Genomic DNA, 17891 nt, shown 5'->3' on the forward strand with positions numbered 1-17891 from the left:
GCCTGGTGGGCTGCTGTCTATGGGGTCGCACAGAGTCAGACATGACTGAAGTGACTTAGCTTAGCTTAGCTTACAAAAATAGTATTAAATCTCATATACTTTATATAAAAATCTTATTAAATCTTATATACCTTATATAAAAATGAACTCAAACTGGATCATGGGGGAACTTCTCTGGAGGTCCAGTGGTTAAGACTCCACCCTTTCAATGCAGGGGATATGGGTTTGATCCCTGGTTCAGTTCAATTCAGTCGATCAGTCATGTCCGACTCTTTGCAACCCCATGAATCGCAGCACACCAGGCCTCCCTGTCCATCACCATCTCCCGGAGTTCACTCAGACTCACGTCCATCAAGTCAGTGATGCCATCCAGCCATCTCATCCTCTGTCGTCCCCTTCTCCTCCTGCCCCCAATCCCTCCCAGCATCACAGTCTTTTCCAATGAGTCAACTCTTCGCATGAGGTGGCCAAAGTACTGGGGTTTCAGCTTTAGCATCATTCCCTCCAAAGAAATCCCAGGGCTGATCTCCTTCAGAATGGACTGGTTGGATCTCCTTGCAGTCCAAGGGACTCTCAAGAGTCTTTTCTAACACCACGGTTCAAAAGCATCAATTCTTCGGCGCTCAGCTTTCTTCACAGTCCAACTCTTGCATCCATACATGACCATGGGAAAAACCATAGCCTTGACTAGACAAACCTTTGTTGGCAAAGTAATGTCTCTGCTTTTGAATATGCTATCTAGGTTGGTCATAACTTTCCTTCCAAGGAGTAAGCGTCTTTTAATTTCATGGCTGCAATCACAATCTGCAGTGATTTTGGAGCCCCAAAAAATAGAGTCTGACCTTGTTTCCCCTGTTTCCCCATCTATTTCCCATGAAGTGATGGGACTAGATGCCATGATCTTCGTTTTCTGAATGTTAGGGAACTATTAATAGGATCCCACATGCTGTTCAGCACAGCCAAAAAATAATAATTTTGAAATAAAAATAAAATTTTTTAAATGGTGTGACAGGGAGGCTTCTGTTTCCATTGCAAAAAAAAAAAAAAAGATGGATTATGGTCTTAAGTACAAAACATAAAACTGTAAAACTTTTAGGAAAAACAACAGGAGAAAATCTTTGAGATCTAGGGCTAGGCAAACCACTCTTAGATTTGATACCAAAAGAGAAAAGTTGACAAATTTGAGTTCATCAAAATTTAAAATTTTGTTTCATAAAAGACCCTGTTAAGAAGATAAAGCTATGGTTTTTCCAGTGGTCATGTATGGACGTGAGAGTTGGACTGTAAAGTAAACTGAGCGTCTAAGAATTGGTGCTTTTGAACTGTGGTATTGGAGAAGATTCTTAAGAGTCCCTTGGACAGCAAGGAAATCCAACCAGCCAGTCCATCCTAAAGGAAATCAGTCCTGAAGGTTCATTGAAAGGAGTGATGCTGAAGCTGAAATCCCAATACTTTGGCCACCTGAGGCGAAGAACTGACTCGTTTGAAAAGACCCTGATGCGGGAAAAGATTGAAGGTGGGAGGAGAAAGGGACAACAGAGGATGAGATGGTTGGATGGCATCACTGACTGAATGGACATGAGTTTGAGTAAACTCCGGAAGTTGGTTATGGACAGGGAAGCCTGGCGTGCTGCAGTCCATGGGGGCCACAAACTCAGACATGACTAAGCAATTAAACTGAACTGAACTAAGAAGATAAAAACACAAGCTATAGAAGAAGTATTTGTAAAATACATATCCACCAAAGGACCAGTGTCTAGAATATATTAAAAAAAAAAAAAAAAAACTACGGTTAAAAAGGCAATCTAATTTTTAAATGTACAAAAGGCAAAAAAAGATAATTCATCAAAGAGAGTATACAGTGGTAAACGAGCACATAAAAAGATGTTCGTTATCATTAGTCAAAATGGAACTAAAACAATGAGCCATCACTACAAACCTATCAAATGACTAAAATAAAAAATCAAAACACCACCAAATGCTGACAAGGATACAGAAGTAGGTCACTTACACCATGTTGCTGATGGGAATGCACAATGGTAGAGTCACCCTGGAAAACACTTACACAGTTTCTTCAAAGCTGAACATGCCACTACCACGTGACCCAATGCTTACACTCCTGGGCATTTATCCCGGAGAAATGGAGGCTTATGGCAACACTTACACCTGTACGTGAATGTTTATAGCAGCTTTATTCATAATTGCCAAAAGTAGAAACAATCCAGATGTTCTGTGACGGATGTATGGTTAAACTACGGTACGCAGTATGCAATACTACTTAATAAAACGGGGCAAAATATTAATATAAACAGCATGAATGAATGAGTCTTCAGAGAATTATTCTGAGTGAAAAAAAGAAGTCAGTTCTGAAAGGTTACAGACTATCATGTTTCCACTTATATAACATTCTTAAAAAGACAAAAATATAAAAACGTAGAACAGATTAGTGGTGGCTTGGGGTCCAAGGATGCAGGTAGGAGGGAAATGGATATAACTATAAAAGAGCACCTTGTGGGTGATAGAAATATTTTGTATTTTGCTCATATGAATCTTAATATTCTGGTGGTGATATTGTACTATGGTTCTACAAGAGGCTACCATAGGGGGAAAATACATAAAGCGTAGAAGAGATCACTCTATTAATTCTCAAAGCTGGGATGCATTGGGGGATTAGGATTGACATATATACACTTTGTTGTTGCTGTTGCTTAGTCGCTAAGTCGTGTCTGACCCTAAATAACTAGTGGGAACCTGCTGTCTACACAGGGAGCTCAGCTCGATGCTCTGTGATGACGTAGATGGGTGGGATGAGAGGGATGGGACGGAGGCCCAAGAGGAAGGGGACCCCTGTACACATACAGCTGACTCACTTCCCTGTACAGCAGAAACTACAACACGGCATGGCAGAGCAGTTATAAATAAAAATAAATAACAATAAAACTTGCGTGTGAACCTACCTTCATCTCAAAATTGAATTTTTGATTTAAAAAACTAAAAAGCACAGGAGGTCTTCGAACCTTCCAGACAGGCTCAGAAAATAGGAATCTTTGTTTGATGCTGTCCTTGTTCAGATAACAGATGCAGATCAGGACCTGGCTCTACTAAAAGATATCAATACTGTCATCCCAGTGCAAGGCAATGGCAAATGATAGTTTCTGTGAAATCTGCTTCCAAATATTGGGATAGATTTTAACGATTCTGGAGTGAATGAGGACACTTGACAGAGGCATGGTTTTAGTTCTTAAATTTTCCTCCAAGGCACAAAACAGCTTAACAATTTCCAGGGCTTATTGCTTCACCAAGGGTTTTAATTCAACAGTGCAGTAAGCAGGATGACTCAAGGCAATACTCGTGTGTTAGGAAAAATCCAATTTTGGTAGAGTTCCAACTTTTTCTGATTGAGCCTTTTACTCAGACAATAGAAAGCACGTGTAATGTGCTTTCAGGACATAAGGGGCCACTTCAGCTTTCTTGGCTCCATAATTCTGTAGGTAAGAATCTTGCTGTAGGAGATACCTTCTGACTCTTGTGCTACATGATGTTGAATTAAACAGGTAGACTATAAGGTTATATACATGTTATTATGCACTCTTTTTGTGTGATTTCCTAGCTGGTATCACAGTAGAAATATTCAGATATTCGTAATTACAGTCACACCTCACATTCTCAATTCATATCAAAGGGAACAATTTTAGAAATTATAACATGTGAATGATGACAAATATAAAATACCAAATGCATATATGAAAGAATGTTTTAAAAAAATATAATCTGTGGGAATTCCCTGGCGGTACAAGAGTTAAGACTCCATGCTTCCACTGCCTGGGTCTTGGGTTCAATCCCTGCTGGGGAACCAGGATCCCTCAAGTCACATGACATTGTCACAACTATATATATATTATATATATAATATAGAAAGATATCCTATGTTCATGGACCAGATATATTACTGTTAAGATGATAATACTTTTAATACTCCTCAAAGTTATTTACAGGTTCAACACAATCTCTTATTGAAATTCCAGCTGCCTTCTTTGCAGAATTGACAAGCATATCTTAAAACTCATAAGAAATTAAATGGACCTCAAAGAGTCACAATAATCTTGAAAAATAAAAATAAATAAAAATAATGTTGAGGATTCAGATTTCTTGATTTCAAAAACTTACTACAGTTCTGCAATAACCAACACAGTGTGATACTGACATAATGATAAATGTTTAGATCAGTAGAATAGATTCGAGAGTTGAGAAATAAACATTTTTGTTTGTGGACAATTGATTTTTGACAAAGGGTGGCAGGATCATTCAATGGGAAAAACTGGTGCCTTCAAAAAAATAGTTCTGGGACAACTGCATATCTACATACAAAGGGGAGGAATTGGACTCCTACCTCATATCATAACCAAAAATTAACTCAGAAGGAATCAAAGACCTAAATGTAAGAGCTAAAACTAAAACTCATAGATGAAAATATAGACACACGTCTTCATCATCTTGAACTAAGCAATAGTTTCTTAAGTATGATGACAAAACTACTAACAACAAAAGGGAAAAAAGATAAATTAGATTTCATCAAAGTATAAAACATCGTACTTCAAAGCATAATATCAAGAAAATGAAAAGACAATTCCAAGAATGGAAAAAAATATTTGCAAATCAAATCTCTGACAAGGGATTTATATCTAGAATATACAAAGTACTTATACAGCTCAATCATAAAATGACAATTGACCCAATTATAACCTGGGAAAAAGATCAGAATAGACATTTCTCCAAAGACATACAAATGGCCAATAAGCACATTAAAAGATACTCAACATCATTAGCCATCAGAGAAACACAAACCCAAACCACAATAAGATGCCTCTTTACACTCACTTCTCAGCAATTCCACTCCTAGTTATATATTCAAGAGAAATTAAAAGCCAAAATCCACACAAACCCTTATACATGAGAGGTTATAGCAGCATTACTCAAAATAGCCCCAAAATGGGGACTTCCCTGGTGGCCCAGTGGCTGAGACTCCATGCTCCCAATGCAAAGGGTCCCAGTTCAATCCCTGGTTGGGGGCCTGGCAGCCAAATAAAACTATTAAATAAATTTTAAAAAACAGTCCCAACATGGCAATAGCAGATATCCATCAACTGATGAATTGATAAATAAAATGTGATATAACAATACAATGGAATACAATTGGCAATAAAAAGAAATGAAGTGCTGATACCAGCTATAATATGGGTGAAACTTGAAAACAAAGGTGAAAGAAACTTATCACAAAAGATCACACATTGTATGATTCCTTTCATATGAAATGTCCAGAATAAGCAAATCTATGAAGACAGAAAGTAGATGATTAGCTGCCTAAAGTTAGGGGGATTGGGAGCAAGTGGAGAGAGGCTGTTAATGGTTGTGAGTGAACGTCGCTCAGTTGTGTCCGGCTCTTTGTGACCCCATGGACCATACAGTCCATGGAATTCTCCAGGCCAGGTTACTGGAGTGAGTATCCTTTCCCTTCTCCAGGGGATCTTCCCAACCCAGGGATCGAACCCAGGTTTCCCACATTGTAGGTGGATTCTTTACCAGCTGAACCACAAGGGAAGCCCAAGAATACTGGAGTGGGTAGCCTATCCCTTCTCCAGCAGATCTTCCTGACCCAGAAATTGACCCGGGGTCTCCTGCATTGCAGGCAGATTCTTTACCAACTGAGCTGTCAGGGACGTCCTGACAATGGCTATGGGGTGACAAGTGAAAAAATCCTCCAGTGTTGTTGTGGCTGCAGTTGTCTCAACTCTCTTTGTTGTCTCATGTCCAGGTTTATTTGACACCAGCTGCTGCCCTGGATGGGGAAGTGATTCAGTGTCTGCCCTGACCCACAACTTGGGTATACTAAAAAAACACTGAATTGTATACTTTACATAGGCTCTAAATGGGCATGAGTTTGAGCAAACTCCAGAAGATTAGTGAAGGACAGGGAAGCCTGGAGTGCTACAGTCCATGGGGTCACAAAGATCTGGATACAACTTACCGACTAAACAAAAACAAAAATGGGTTTCCCAGGTGGGTTAGCGGTAAAGAATCTGCCTGCCAATGCAGGAAACGTGGGTTTGAGCCCCACGTTGGGAAGATCCCCTGGAGAAGGAAATAGCAACCCCTTCCAGTGTTCTCGCTCAGGAAATCCCATGGACACAGGAGCTTGGTGAGCTATCCACGAGGTCCCAAAGAATCAGACATGACTAAACAAACAATACTTTAAATGGATGAATTGTGTGGTGAATGTCAATAAAGTGAAAGTGAAGTCGCTCAGTCGTGTCCGACTCTATTGTGACCCCCATGGACTATAGCCTACCAGGCTCCTTAGTCCATGGAATTTTCCAGGCAATAGTACTGGAGTGGGTTGCCATTTCCTTCTCCAGGGGATCTTCCCAACCCAGGGATTGAACCCAGGTCTCCCACATTGCAGGCAGACGCTTTACCGTCTGAGCCACCAGGGAAGCCCTAAATGGATGCATTATGTGGTGAATGTCAATAAAGCTGTTATAAAAATATATAGGCATAATTCATGCAAAAGGAACCCAAGAATCCACAATGATATAAAGAAATGAACAAATAAATATATTAATGGGGAAAAACAAACAAATCTTGCATGCAAAAGAATTCCAAATAATTTATATAAATACTTTGCTCTCTGGGAAGTGGCTAACTCCCAGTCTGTAAGTACGGGCTACGCATAATAACTTCCAACCAAAGAGCACAGTAAGAAAAGGAGGAGGGAAAGTCACTCTACAGGGAAGAAGCCTACAAACACTACCTAGGCCAGTTGATGGAACAACAGACTGGTTCCAAATAGGAAAAGGAGTTTGTCAAGGCTGTATATTGTCACCCTGTTTATTTAACTTATATGCAGAGTACATCATGAGAAACGCTAGACTGGAAGAAACGCAAGCTGGAATCAAGATTGCCCAGAGAAATATCAATAACCTCAGATATGCAGATGACATCAGCCTTATGGCAGAAAGTGAAGAGGAACTCAAAAGCCTCCTGATGAAAGTGAAAGTGGAGAGTGGAAAAGTTGGCTTAAAGCTCAACATTCAGAAAACGAAGATCATGGCATCCGGTCCCACCACTTCATGGGAAATAGATGGGGAAACAGTGGAAACAGTGTCAGACTTTATTCTGGGGGGCTCCAAAATCACTACAGATGGTGACTGCAGCCATGAAATTAAAAGACGCTTACTCCTTGGAAGGAAAGTTATGACCAACCTAGATAGCATATTCAAAAGCAGAGACATTACTTTGCCAACAAAGGTTTGTCTAGTCAAGGCTATGGTTTTTCCTGTGGTCATGTATGGATGTGAGAGTTGGACTGTGAATAAGGCTGAGCGCCGAAGAATTGATGCTTTTGAACTGTGGTGTTGGAGAAGACTCTTGAGAATCCCTTGGACTGCAAGGAGATCCAACTGGTCCATTCTGAAGGAGATCAGCCCTGGGATTTCTTTGGAGGGAATGATGCTAAAGCTGAAACTCCAGTACTTTGGCCACCTCATGCGAAGAGTTGACTTATTGGAAAAGACTCTGACGTTGGGAGGGCTTGGGGGCAGGAGGAGAAGGGGACGACAGAGGATGAGATGGCTGGATGGCATCACTGACTCGATGGATGTGAGTCTGAGTGAACTCCGGGAGTTGGGGATGGACAGGGAGGCCTGGCGTGCTGCGATTCATGGGGTCGCAAAGAGTCGGACACAACTGAGCGACTGATCTGATCTGAACACCTACAGTGCTATCCTGCTGATAACATACACCCTTGATATGAATGGCTGTTTACCTGTGTGGTTCTCCTCCCTAAAATCAAGGGAGGTGAGGGAGGAACCGACAAATCCCAATTGAGGGACATTCTGCAAAATAGCTGAGTCGTGTCCGACTCTCACAACCCCATGGATGGTAGCCTGCCGGGCTTCTCTGTCCATGGGATTTTCCAGGCAAGAATACTGGAGTGGGTTTCCATTTCCTTCTGCAGGGGATTTTCCCGACCCAGGAATCAAACCCGGGTCTCCTGCATTGCAGGCAGATTCTTTACCAACTGAGCTATGAGGGAAGCCCGAAAATAACTGACGAGTACTCCTCAAAACTGTCAAAGTTGGGCTTCCCTGGTGGCTCAGTAGTAAAGAATCTGCCTGCCAATGCAGGAGACAGTGGTTCGATTCCTGGTGCAGGAAGATCCCACATGCTGTGGAAGAGCCAACCCCCTGCGCCACAACTACCAAGCCTGTGCTCCAGAGCCTGGGAGCCGCAAGTACTGAAGCCCACGCACTTTAGAGCCTGTACTTTGCAAGAGAAGCCACCGCAATGAGAAGCCTGCAAGCCGCAACTAAAGAGTATCCCCCGCTCGCCACAGCTAGAGAAAAGCCAGTGCAGCCACGAAGACCCAGCACAGCCAAAAATAAAAACCAATAAATAAAATTATTTTTAAAACTGTCAAAGGCATCCAAAACAAGGAAAGTGTGAGAAGCTATCACAGCCAAGAGAAGCGTAGGGAGATATGGTAACTAGTAAAACATGGTTTCCAATATGGGATTCTGGAAGAGAAAAATGGACATTTGGTAAAAACAAAGGAAATCTGAATAAAATATGGACTTTAGTTAGGGACAAAGTGTCAATCATTGTTCGTGCAATGTGACAAATGTGTAACATACTAATACAAGGTGTGAACAATTGGGGAAACTGGGTGTAGGTACATGGCAACTCTATTATTTTTGCAATTTTGCTGTAAATCTTAAGCTGCTCTAAAAAATGTTATTTTATTTATTTATTTTTGGCTGTGCTGGGTCTTCACTGCTGTTCTTACTGTTGTGGCTTTTCCTGATGTGGAGCACAGGTTCCAGGAGTGTGAGCTTCAGTAGTTGTGGCACAAGGCTTAGCAGTCGTAGCTTGCGGGCTTATCTGCCCCACAGTATGTGGGATCTTTCCAGATCAGGGATCAAACCAGTGTCCCCTGCATTGTGAGGCAGATTCTTAACCACTGAACCACCAGGGAAGCCCTGCTCTAAAATTTTTTTTTAAAGATCTTTTTAATATTTCCTTTTTTGAAAAGGAAAGGCAGAGAGCTCTCCTCTTCAGACTTGCAGAAGGCAAAGCATTAGCTTTCTTTGATTGTCTCATATGCAGGTTTCTCTGACAGCTGCTACTGCTGTCATGAATGGGGAACTGACCCTGTGTCTCTTACGGCCCCGAAGACTGGCCTCAAGTCCACCTCCTAAAGAGTTGGTGACCACATCATCAGCTGGTGACAGAAGGAGCTAAGGACCGTGAAAATGACCCTTCTGAATGGACAGAATGGATTACAGCGGTCGTCTTTAACCTCTCCTCTGGTGATTAGAGCTCTCAAAGAACCAGCCAGGGGACAAAGAGAAGCAGGAAAACTTGGAGAAGGGTGGAAACCATCATATCGATGAGATGATCAGCATCGTCCCACACATGGGGCACGGGGCTGTAGCCAAAGATATCTCTGAAACGTTAATGAGAGCCTGCTCTCTGGGCTACAGGACCCATGGCCCCCATTCTCTCTGCAGCACAAAGACGTCAGCTGTGTGGCAGAACGCCAGTTAGATAACAGGACAGAGAGGAGGATTTTTCAATAATCAATTGATCACCACCATCACAAAAGTAAGGCCAACACATTTTTTAAAACCTATATCTCTTCTCAATCCTGGAGGAAGTGAGGTGAATCAGCTTTCAGGAAAGCAATTTGACATTGTGTATTCAAGAAACTTTCAAAGGTCAGCCCATGTGAACCAGTAATTTCACTTCTAGGAATAAACCCTGAGGAAATCATCCAAAATGAGGTCAAAACCCAGGAAATGTTCTTTATTGTTAATAATAAAAAATTGCTAACAATTTCAATAACCATTAGAGGTTAACTAAGTAAATGATGGTACATATAATTACAGCCATATGATACATCTCTTGTCATTGTTAAAAAAATACTTGTGAAGGGTTTTCAGTGACATGCAAAAATATGGTGAAAAAGCAGGATGGAAGATCAAATTTAAGATATGACCTCAAAATTGGGCAGCAGGGGGAGGGAACATTTATATACACAGCTAATAATAGTTATCTCTAAGAAGCAGGATAGTGTCACCGAGAGCGCTTCTGTTTTTGAAAATTGCCAACGTTTTTCAGATTTTCATCCATGAGCATGTATGGAATTTTAATAAAAAAAATAAACAAAAAGAGTGTCTTGTCCAAAGTTAAGTAAGGATGTTGCAGCAGACTGTTAGTTACTTCCCAGTATCCTCCCAGCGGGCTTCCCAGGTGACCCTAGCGGTAAAGAACCCATCTGCCAATGCAGGAGACATAAGAGACGCAGATTTGATCCTTGTAATGGATCCTGATTCCCTAGAGGAGGGCATGGCAACCCACTCTAGTATTCTTACCTGGAGAATCCCATGGACAGAGGAGCCTGGCGGGCTACAGTCCATACGGTGGCAAAGAATCAGACATGACTAAAGCAACTTGGCATGCACATATCCTCCCCGTATCCCCATCTTTTTTCTTAAGACAGCACTGATTTTTCAGGTAGACACAAGCGCACACAGGTAAAAGACTCATCTCCCTGCCTCCTTGGCAGCTAGGAGAGACATGTGACTGAACTGCCAAGAGATATGAGGAGAGGAATTGTAAAGAATGACTTAAAGACTTCCCGGGTGGTCCAAAGGTTAAGAATCTGCCTGCCAATGCAGGGGACATGGGTCCCCTGGTCCAGGAAGATTCCACATGCCAGGGGGAAACTAAGTCCATGCGTCACAGTTGCTGAGCCCGCGCGCTAGAGCCTGTGCTCCACAACTCAAGCCACCACAATGAGAAGCCTGAGCACCACAACTAGAGAGGAGCTCCTACTTGCTGCAACTGGAGAAAGCTCGCACACAGCAACAAAGACCCAGGGCAGCCAAAAATAAACAAATAAAAATAAGTCAATCAACGAAAAAGAATGACTTAGAGGTAGAACCTAAGGCTTAAACCCTATGGCTGATAAATTTTGCCTGGGTTCTCGAGTCTTGATGGGTGGGGGGTTACCGGGCAGAGTCTGCTGGTGGGCTTTAGTGGCAGAGAAATAAGGAGCCTGAAGGTGACAGCTTCAGGAACAGGCCATCTCCAACCCCTAGACCCAGGAAGCCCTCTCTGTGTTCCAGCACTTTAGCTGGAAGCTTCTCTGAAAATGAGATCTGGGCCTGTAGGTCCTGGAACCTCCTGGACTCCTGGAGGTGAGAGTCCATGTGGGGAAGCTGGACTCTTGCCCTGGCTCTCCCCATCCCTTCCTCTCTGGGCAGTCTGTAGGCTGCCTTCAGGAATCTCTGACCGGTTGCCTTAAAGGTGACTTCATTCAGATAGGCTCAGGGCCCAGTTTCTTTCCTCCCATAGCCCTTTTTTAGCCTGTCATCTAATAACCAAAAATCCCGGACTGTGCAGCCAGCCATTTCTAATCAGGGCTAGAGCCCTCCTGAAACCTACAAAACTATCTAGAATTTGGTGGGGGGACAGTACTCACCAGAAAGCATGCTGTGTTTTCCCAGTGCTGGGCTCTACGCCTTGCTAGTCCCAAAAAAGAGGTGGGAGGAGGTGGTTTTTCTCTGCCCAAATACATCTGGGAAATACTCCATGCTCTATACTCATTTAGGAAATCCATACTTCATATTAACAGAGTTAAGGCTCTGGAAATTCCTGCTGCAGAGAAAACTTTAATACTTGAATATTTTTCCAAATTGTTTAACCAGGAACTCTTTTTTCACAGAACACCTGTTAATATTAACTACTTTTAGAACACACACAATTGGAAATGCTATCCTAGATGTTGGGGAAATATCTTACTTTGCTCCCTGATTACATAAATGCTACATCTATTGGGATAACCACTGAGGTTTGTCATTATTACTCTTTCTGAAATTACTACTTACTGATCTTGGAGGGAATTCCATTTTGACTGAGAAAACTGTATAGTTTATTGCACTGCAGGGCCAAGAAGCATCTTTCTTGGAATATTCTATCACCTTCTTTTCTGATTTCTTCAGTGTGGTTTGGATACTATTATTTGCACCTGAACTATTTAGCCTATTTTAGCTGGAAGTGATTCCAAGTTCAGACTAGTTCATGTATCATTTATCCACCAGACATTTATTAAGACTCCACTGCGTGCCAGCACTGTGCCGGGCACTTTACACACAGTATTTCAAGTTCTCACAACGTTGAAGGGAACTATTATTATACCCATTTCATAGGTGTTAAACTGAGGCTAGCTAAAACTGAGTTACTCATCCAAGACTACAGAGGGATCAGAGCAGGAGCTGCATGGCTTGCCTGGTCTGGGAGCCTACATCCTCCCTCCTTGTCCTGTGTCCCAGGGCTCTCAATCACCTCACTTGCAGCTTCCCTGGTGCCTCAGACAATAAAGAATCTGCCTGCAACGCAAGAGACCTGAGTTTGATCCCTGGGTCTAGAAGATCCCCTGGAGAAGGGAACGGCTACCCACTCCAGTATTCTTGCTTGGGGAATTCCATGGACAGAGGAGCCTGGAGGGCTACAGTCCATGGGGTTGCAGAGAGTCGGACACGATTTAGCAACACACACACACACATACACTGCATTTTTGATGTTGCGTGGGTCTCAATTTGGCATCCCTAATTGGAATCAAATATTTGTGACTCTGGAGATAAATAGTTAACCAGTAGTTCATGCATAGAATAAATGAGTGTGCATCATGAAGAAGGCATTAGGAAGGAGCTGGGAAAAGAGGAAGCAGATTCCAGCCACACAGAGGCCCTGTGACGGCTCCACCTGAACTAAAGCAGGGCTTGGGCAGGTGAAGAACTGAGCAGGGCCCCTGGTACCTGGAGAGGGCAGACCTGGGAGAAGGCCAGCTGTCACTCTGATCGGTCTATTGCAGTCCACCAGGGCCAGATCTGGCAGTTCAAGAGAAAGCAGAAACTCTACATTTGGTGAAATCTGTAAGACTTCATCTGGAGAAGGCAATGGCAACCCACTCCAGTACTCTGGCCTGGAAAATTCCATGGATGGAGGAGCCTGGTAGGCTGCAGTCCATGGGGTCGCTAAGAGTCGGACACGACTGAGCGACTTCACTTTCACTTTCTACTTTCATGCATTGGAAAAGGAAATGGTAACCCACTCCAGTGTTCTGGCCTGGAGAATCCCAGGGACGGCGGGGGCCTGGTGGGCTGCCATCTATGGGGTCACACAGAGTCGGACACGACTGAAGCGACTTAGCAGCAGCAGCAGCAGTAAGACTTCATCACTGGCAACTGTAGTGGGTTGACTAGCCTCCTCCAAAAATTCGTATCTACCTAGCAACTCAAAATGTGACCTTATCTTGAAATAGGGTCCCTGCAAGGATGAAGATGAGATGGTGCTGAATTGGGGTGGCCCCCAAAGCCAGTGAGTGTCCTTGTAAGAGACACACTTTTTAGTGTTAACTAATCTGATTTAATACTCTGTCTTCAAAGATCAAAGATTAAATCTGATTTAATACTCTGTACTCAAAAATCAGTTGTGAATCCCTCTTCTCCAAGAAGCCTCCCCAGATGCCCCGGGGTAGAATCCATCTCTTCCTCCCACACATTCTCCTGGCACTTTGTTTCTGCCTCTGCTCTGGCACGTGGACCGTCTGCCGGTTCCCGAGCAACATTGGTGCTTGACTGGCCGAGACCCTGCTGGCCGAGACCCCTCTGGAGGTCTGGCTGTCTTCTGGCTTTCGGTCCTCTGAGGTGCCTGAGCCAGGGCAGCAAATACTGAATTCCCACATGCTGAAATGTGTGTTGGGTTTTACTTCACTTCATCAACCTGAATCCAATTGTCTAACGAATGCCCCTTCTGCCGATTACCAGATTTCTGCGAATGGTGTTGCACGGATGGAATGCATGCTAAGTCGCTTCAGTCTGGCCCTATTCTTTGCGACCCTATGGACTGTAGGCCACCAAGCTCCTCTGTCCATGGGGTTTCTCCAGGCAAGAATACTGAAGTGGGTTGCCATGCCCTTCTTCAGGGGATTTTCCCGACCCAGGGATCAAACCCATGTCTCTTGCGGCTCCTGCATCAGGGTTGGGGGCGGGGAGGTTACAACAGTGAAGTTGCCCAGAGCCAGGGCCACAGTTCATAGAACCCCACCCTTTGAGCCCTGAATTGAGCATCACGTCCCACAGACCAGCCTCAGGTCCTTCCGCTGGCCCAGCTCCAAAAAAAACAAGGGACTAGATCCAGAGCACTGGGAGCAGCAAGCTCCCAGCCCTGGGAAGGAGGTCCTCTTTCAGTGGGAAAACCCCTAGAAGCATTCCCCTGTGGGCTGGCTGTGCCAAGCGGTGTGCGGTTGTTTCCAGGTGGGTGACTTTTTTGCACTTGACTCTGCTTGGTGCCTCCGGCACATTAGAGCCACAATTACACCGTGACATAACAGGATTCGTCATGCACAGTCAATCCTAAAGGAAATCAATGCTGAATATTCATTGGAAGGACTGATGCTGAAGCTGAAGCTCCAATACTTTGGTCACCGGATGCAAAAAGCCGACTCATTGGAAAAGTCCCTGATGCTGGGAAAGATTGAGGGCAGGAGAGTGGGGCAACAGAGGATGAAATGGTTGGATGGCATCATCGGCTCAATGGACATGAGTTTGAGCGAACTCTGGGAGGTGGTGAAGGACAGGGAAGCCTCGCATGCTGCAGGGGCTTTGTGATCACGGGGTCACAAAGAGTCGGACACCACTGAGAGACTGAACAGTAACAGGCACACACATCCCATGCACAGGTTTCTCATTCACCTGTTAAAGGAATCACAGGTCTGAGGCTGGCAGAGGAGGTCGGAGAATTACCTCTTCACCTCCTTGGCACCCCCAGACACAGGAAGACAGATTTCATATAGGACACCCAGTTAAATTTGCATTTCAGATAAGCAATGAATAACTTCAGCATATTTCATGAAATATTTGGGGCATAATTACGCTTTAAAAAGTATTCCAATTTAAAAGTGTTCACATTTAATTCAAATTTAATGCATCCTGCATTTCTGTTTGATAAATATGGTAAAGCTACTCAAGCAGGGTCTTAAAATGCTTAAGCCCAGAATCTCTGAACTGCTTCCAGGAAGGGTCTTTATAAATGAGGAGAGAAAGATCAGAAAAACCATACTGTGGAATCATTTCAGCTATGTGAGGCTGGCAAATGAATATCCAAATATATGGCACAAAAAAGCCTAATCAGGCACTTGATGCAAATTATACAAAATATTTTTCAAGGGTATATTAGCTTGGATAAAGCCCATTAGCACACTTAAATTAATTCTGTACTTGGCATAATAACACATTCACCCTCCCTTACTTGTTCTTCCCAGGGGAAATACTCGACCACTTCCGCCAGTCACCTACCTGCTAGAATGCCCCGGTATCCCAACTGCCTGACAGTTATTGACTTTTGATGAATGACATAGCTCTCTCTTCTAGGCTATCACTGCTTTGTTTTCAAACCTCACTTAATTGTTCGATGATTTCTGATGTGGGTTTTTTTTTTTCCCCTTTCCAGAGAAATAAATGCAAAGTGTTTATTCTCCAAAGGCCGTAAACAGAGCTTGCGGGTCTGGTTTCTATGACAACCCCACTTGATACAGCAAACCTAGATTATCTCTAATGACAGACATGAAGTTTAAATTGCACATTCTGAACAAACAGTGCTCTGCTGACCTTTTATTGAAAAATGGAATACAGGGTGATTAGCATAATGTGTTATATAAAAAGGAAAAACGTTGTATTTGCAGGCATTATGCACCAGCGATTAGCTGCACTGCTAGTCTTTAACAAACTGCTTGCCAGGATGGAGAGCTTGGGAAATTAAGATTTGCCATCTATCATTTTCAAATTCAGTAAAGTCTGCAGAGGTAATTGCACTAAACAGTTTTCAAATAACACATGCTGCTGTTTCTCTTACTTATTCAATTGAGTGGTTTAGCAGGGGAGTAAGAATAGAGAAAGAAATTTTACCCATTGCACCAAAAAAAAATAATAATTGTTGGCTCCAATAGCTATTCTGAAACATTCTCTGCCTCTTAAGCCTTTAATGTAATTCCTGTAGGAAACCTGGGGTCTTGTGTTTCCTGGCAGCAACCGACTAGAAACTGCTCGTTAGTGGTGTGGTGCAGTGGGGGGCCTGGGTTGGTTAACCAGAGATGGGGTCCAGGGGTGGCCTGCACGCTGGATACCTGGGACCAAGTTCTCTGCCACCATCAGCTGCAAAAGGAAAGGCTAGAACGTTTGGGCCCTGGAGTAAGCCACCTGGTTCAAGTTCTGGCTTGGCCTCTTACCTCCTTGGAAACTCGGGCACATCACCTGGCCTCTCCAAGACTTGGTCCTTTTGCTGCACAACGGGAATTATGTGCAGTGGGAATTGGGTTCTAGTCGTAGGACCCACTTCATGGGATCATTATGAGGATTAAAGAATGCAACATGTAATAGGTTTGGGGCCAGTTCTCAGTAACCATCAGGTGCCTTCATTGCTCAGAGCTCAGGTTCTGCTTGTTTCTGCAGGAGTGTGTTCATAACAGGACTTCTCCAAATAGCACTTCAGGCTCTAACGGGACACTGTGGAATATGGGAACAGCATTCGCTTCTTCCTTCAACCACACCTGCTGAGCATTGGCTATTCAGGGATACATCGCTTATTATGACACAAACAGAATCTGACCCCTATGCTCAGCTGTGTGACTTTGTGCCTGCCATTCAGACTCAAGGAAGAACTCATATTTATGTCACTCCAACCTTATAATGGCTTCCCAGGTGGCTCAGTGGTAAAGAATCTGCCTGCCAATGCAGGAGGCCCAAGAGACACAGGTTCGATCCCTGGGTTGGAAAGATCCCCTGGAGAAGGAAATGGCAACCCACTCCAGTATTCTTGCCTGTACAATCCCCATGGACCGAGGAGCCTGGTGGCCTACAGTCCATGGGGTCACAAAAGAGTCGGACACGACTGAGTGACTCAACACTCACACACACACACACACACACACACACACACACAAACATCCTTGTAACAATCCTGGGGGAAGGAGAGCATTCCCATCATCTCCATTTAACATGTGTGAAAACAGGCTCAGAGCGATGACAAGGTGGCTGGTGTGGCGCACTGGAGCTCGTCACAACACTTCGAGTGCTGTGACAATGCCTGCCCTCGGTGCTCTCACCTGCCCCCAAGTCTTTAAGAGGAAGGTGTTATAATAGACCAGTGTCCTCGACCATCCCTGCAGGTCCATCTGGGGGCCCCGTGGCCACTGAGCCTGCATCTCACCAGCTCGAGGCCACCACCCTCAGGATCTCAGCCTCTTTGACCCTTGTTCCGGGTGTTCCTGGGGCTCCCATGGGCTCAGGCATGATCTCTGCTCACCTTCCTCTACTCCAGACTCTTCAGTGCTGCCCACAAGCCCCTCCGGGAACACGTCCCACCCTGCCCGGGGGCTGGTGTTCAGACCATCTCCCAGGGCAGGAAATCTTCCAGGTATTCGTGGTGTTCCCCCAGCCCTGGCAGTATCCAGGCTCAAATGGCCCAGGGGCCCTCCTGGTCAGGCCCACATTGTCCCCTGGGCCCCAAGCAGCACCACTTGAGCCCCACATCTTGCAAAGTTTCTTCAAGGCAGCCACTTCTGTTTCCTGCTTCACGGGACTCAGAGCTAGTCCTTTGGGCAAAGGCGAGGGAGGCAAACAGGGTCCCCCCTGCCACCGTGGTATCCCTCTTGGCTCCAGGCACACAGCACCCAAATCTTGTTTCTCCTTCTTGGGCCAAGCAGAAAATAGCCCTCATGCAAATATGTATTTTTAATTTCCTGCCTGCCTAATGACCTCAAATCCAAACAG

This window comes from Bos javanicus, chromosome 26 (assembly GCF_032452875.1).
Source record: "Bos javanicus breed banteng chromosome 26, ARS-OSU_banteng_1.0, whole genome shotgun sequence".
Lineage (NCBI taxonomy): Eukaryota > Metazoa > Chordata > Mammalia > Artiodactyla > Bovidae > Bos > Bos javanicus.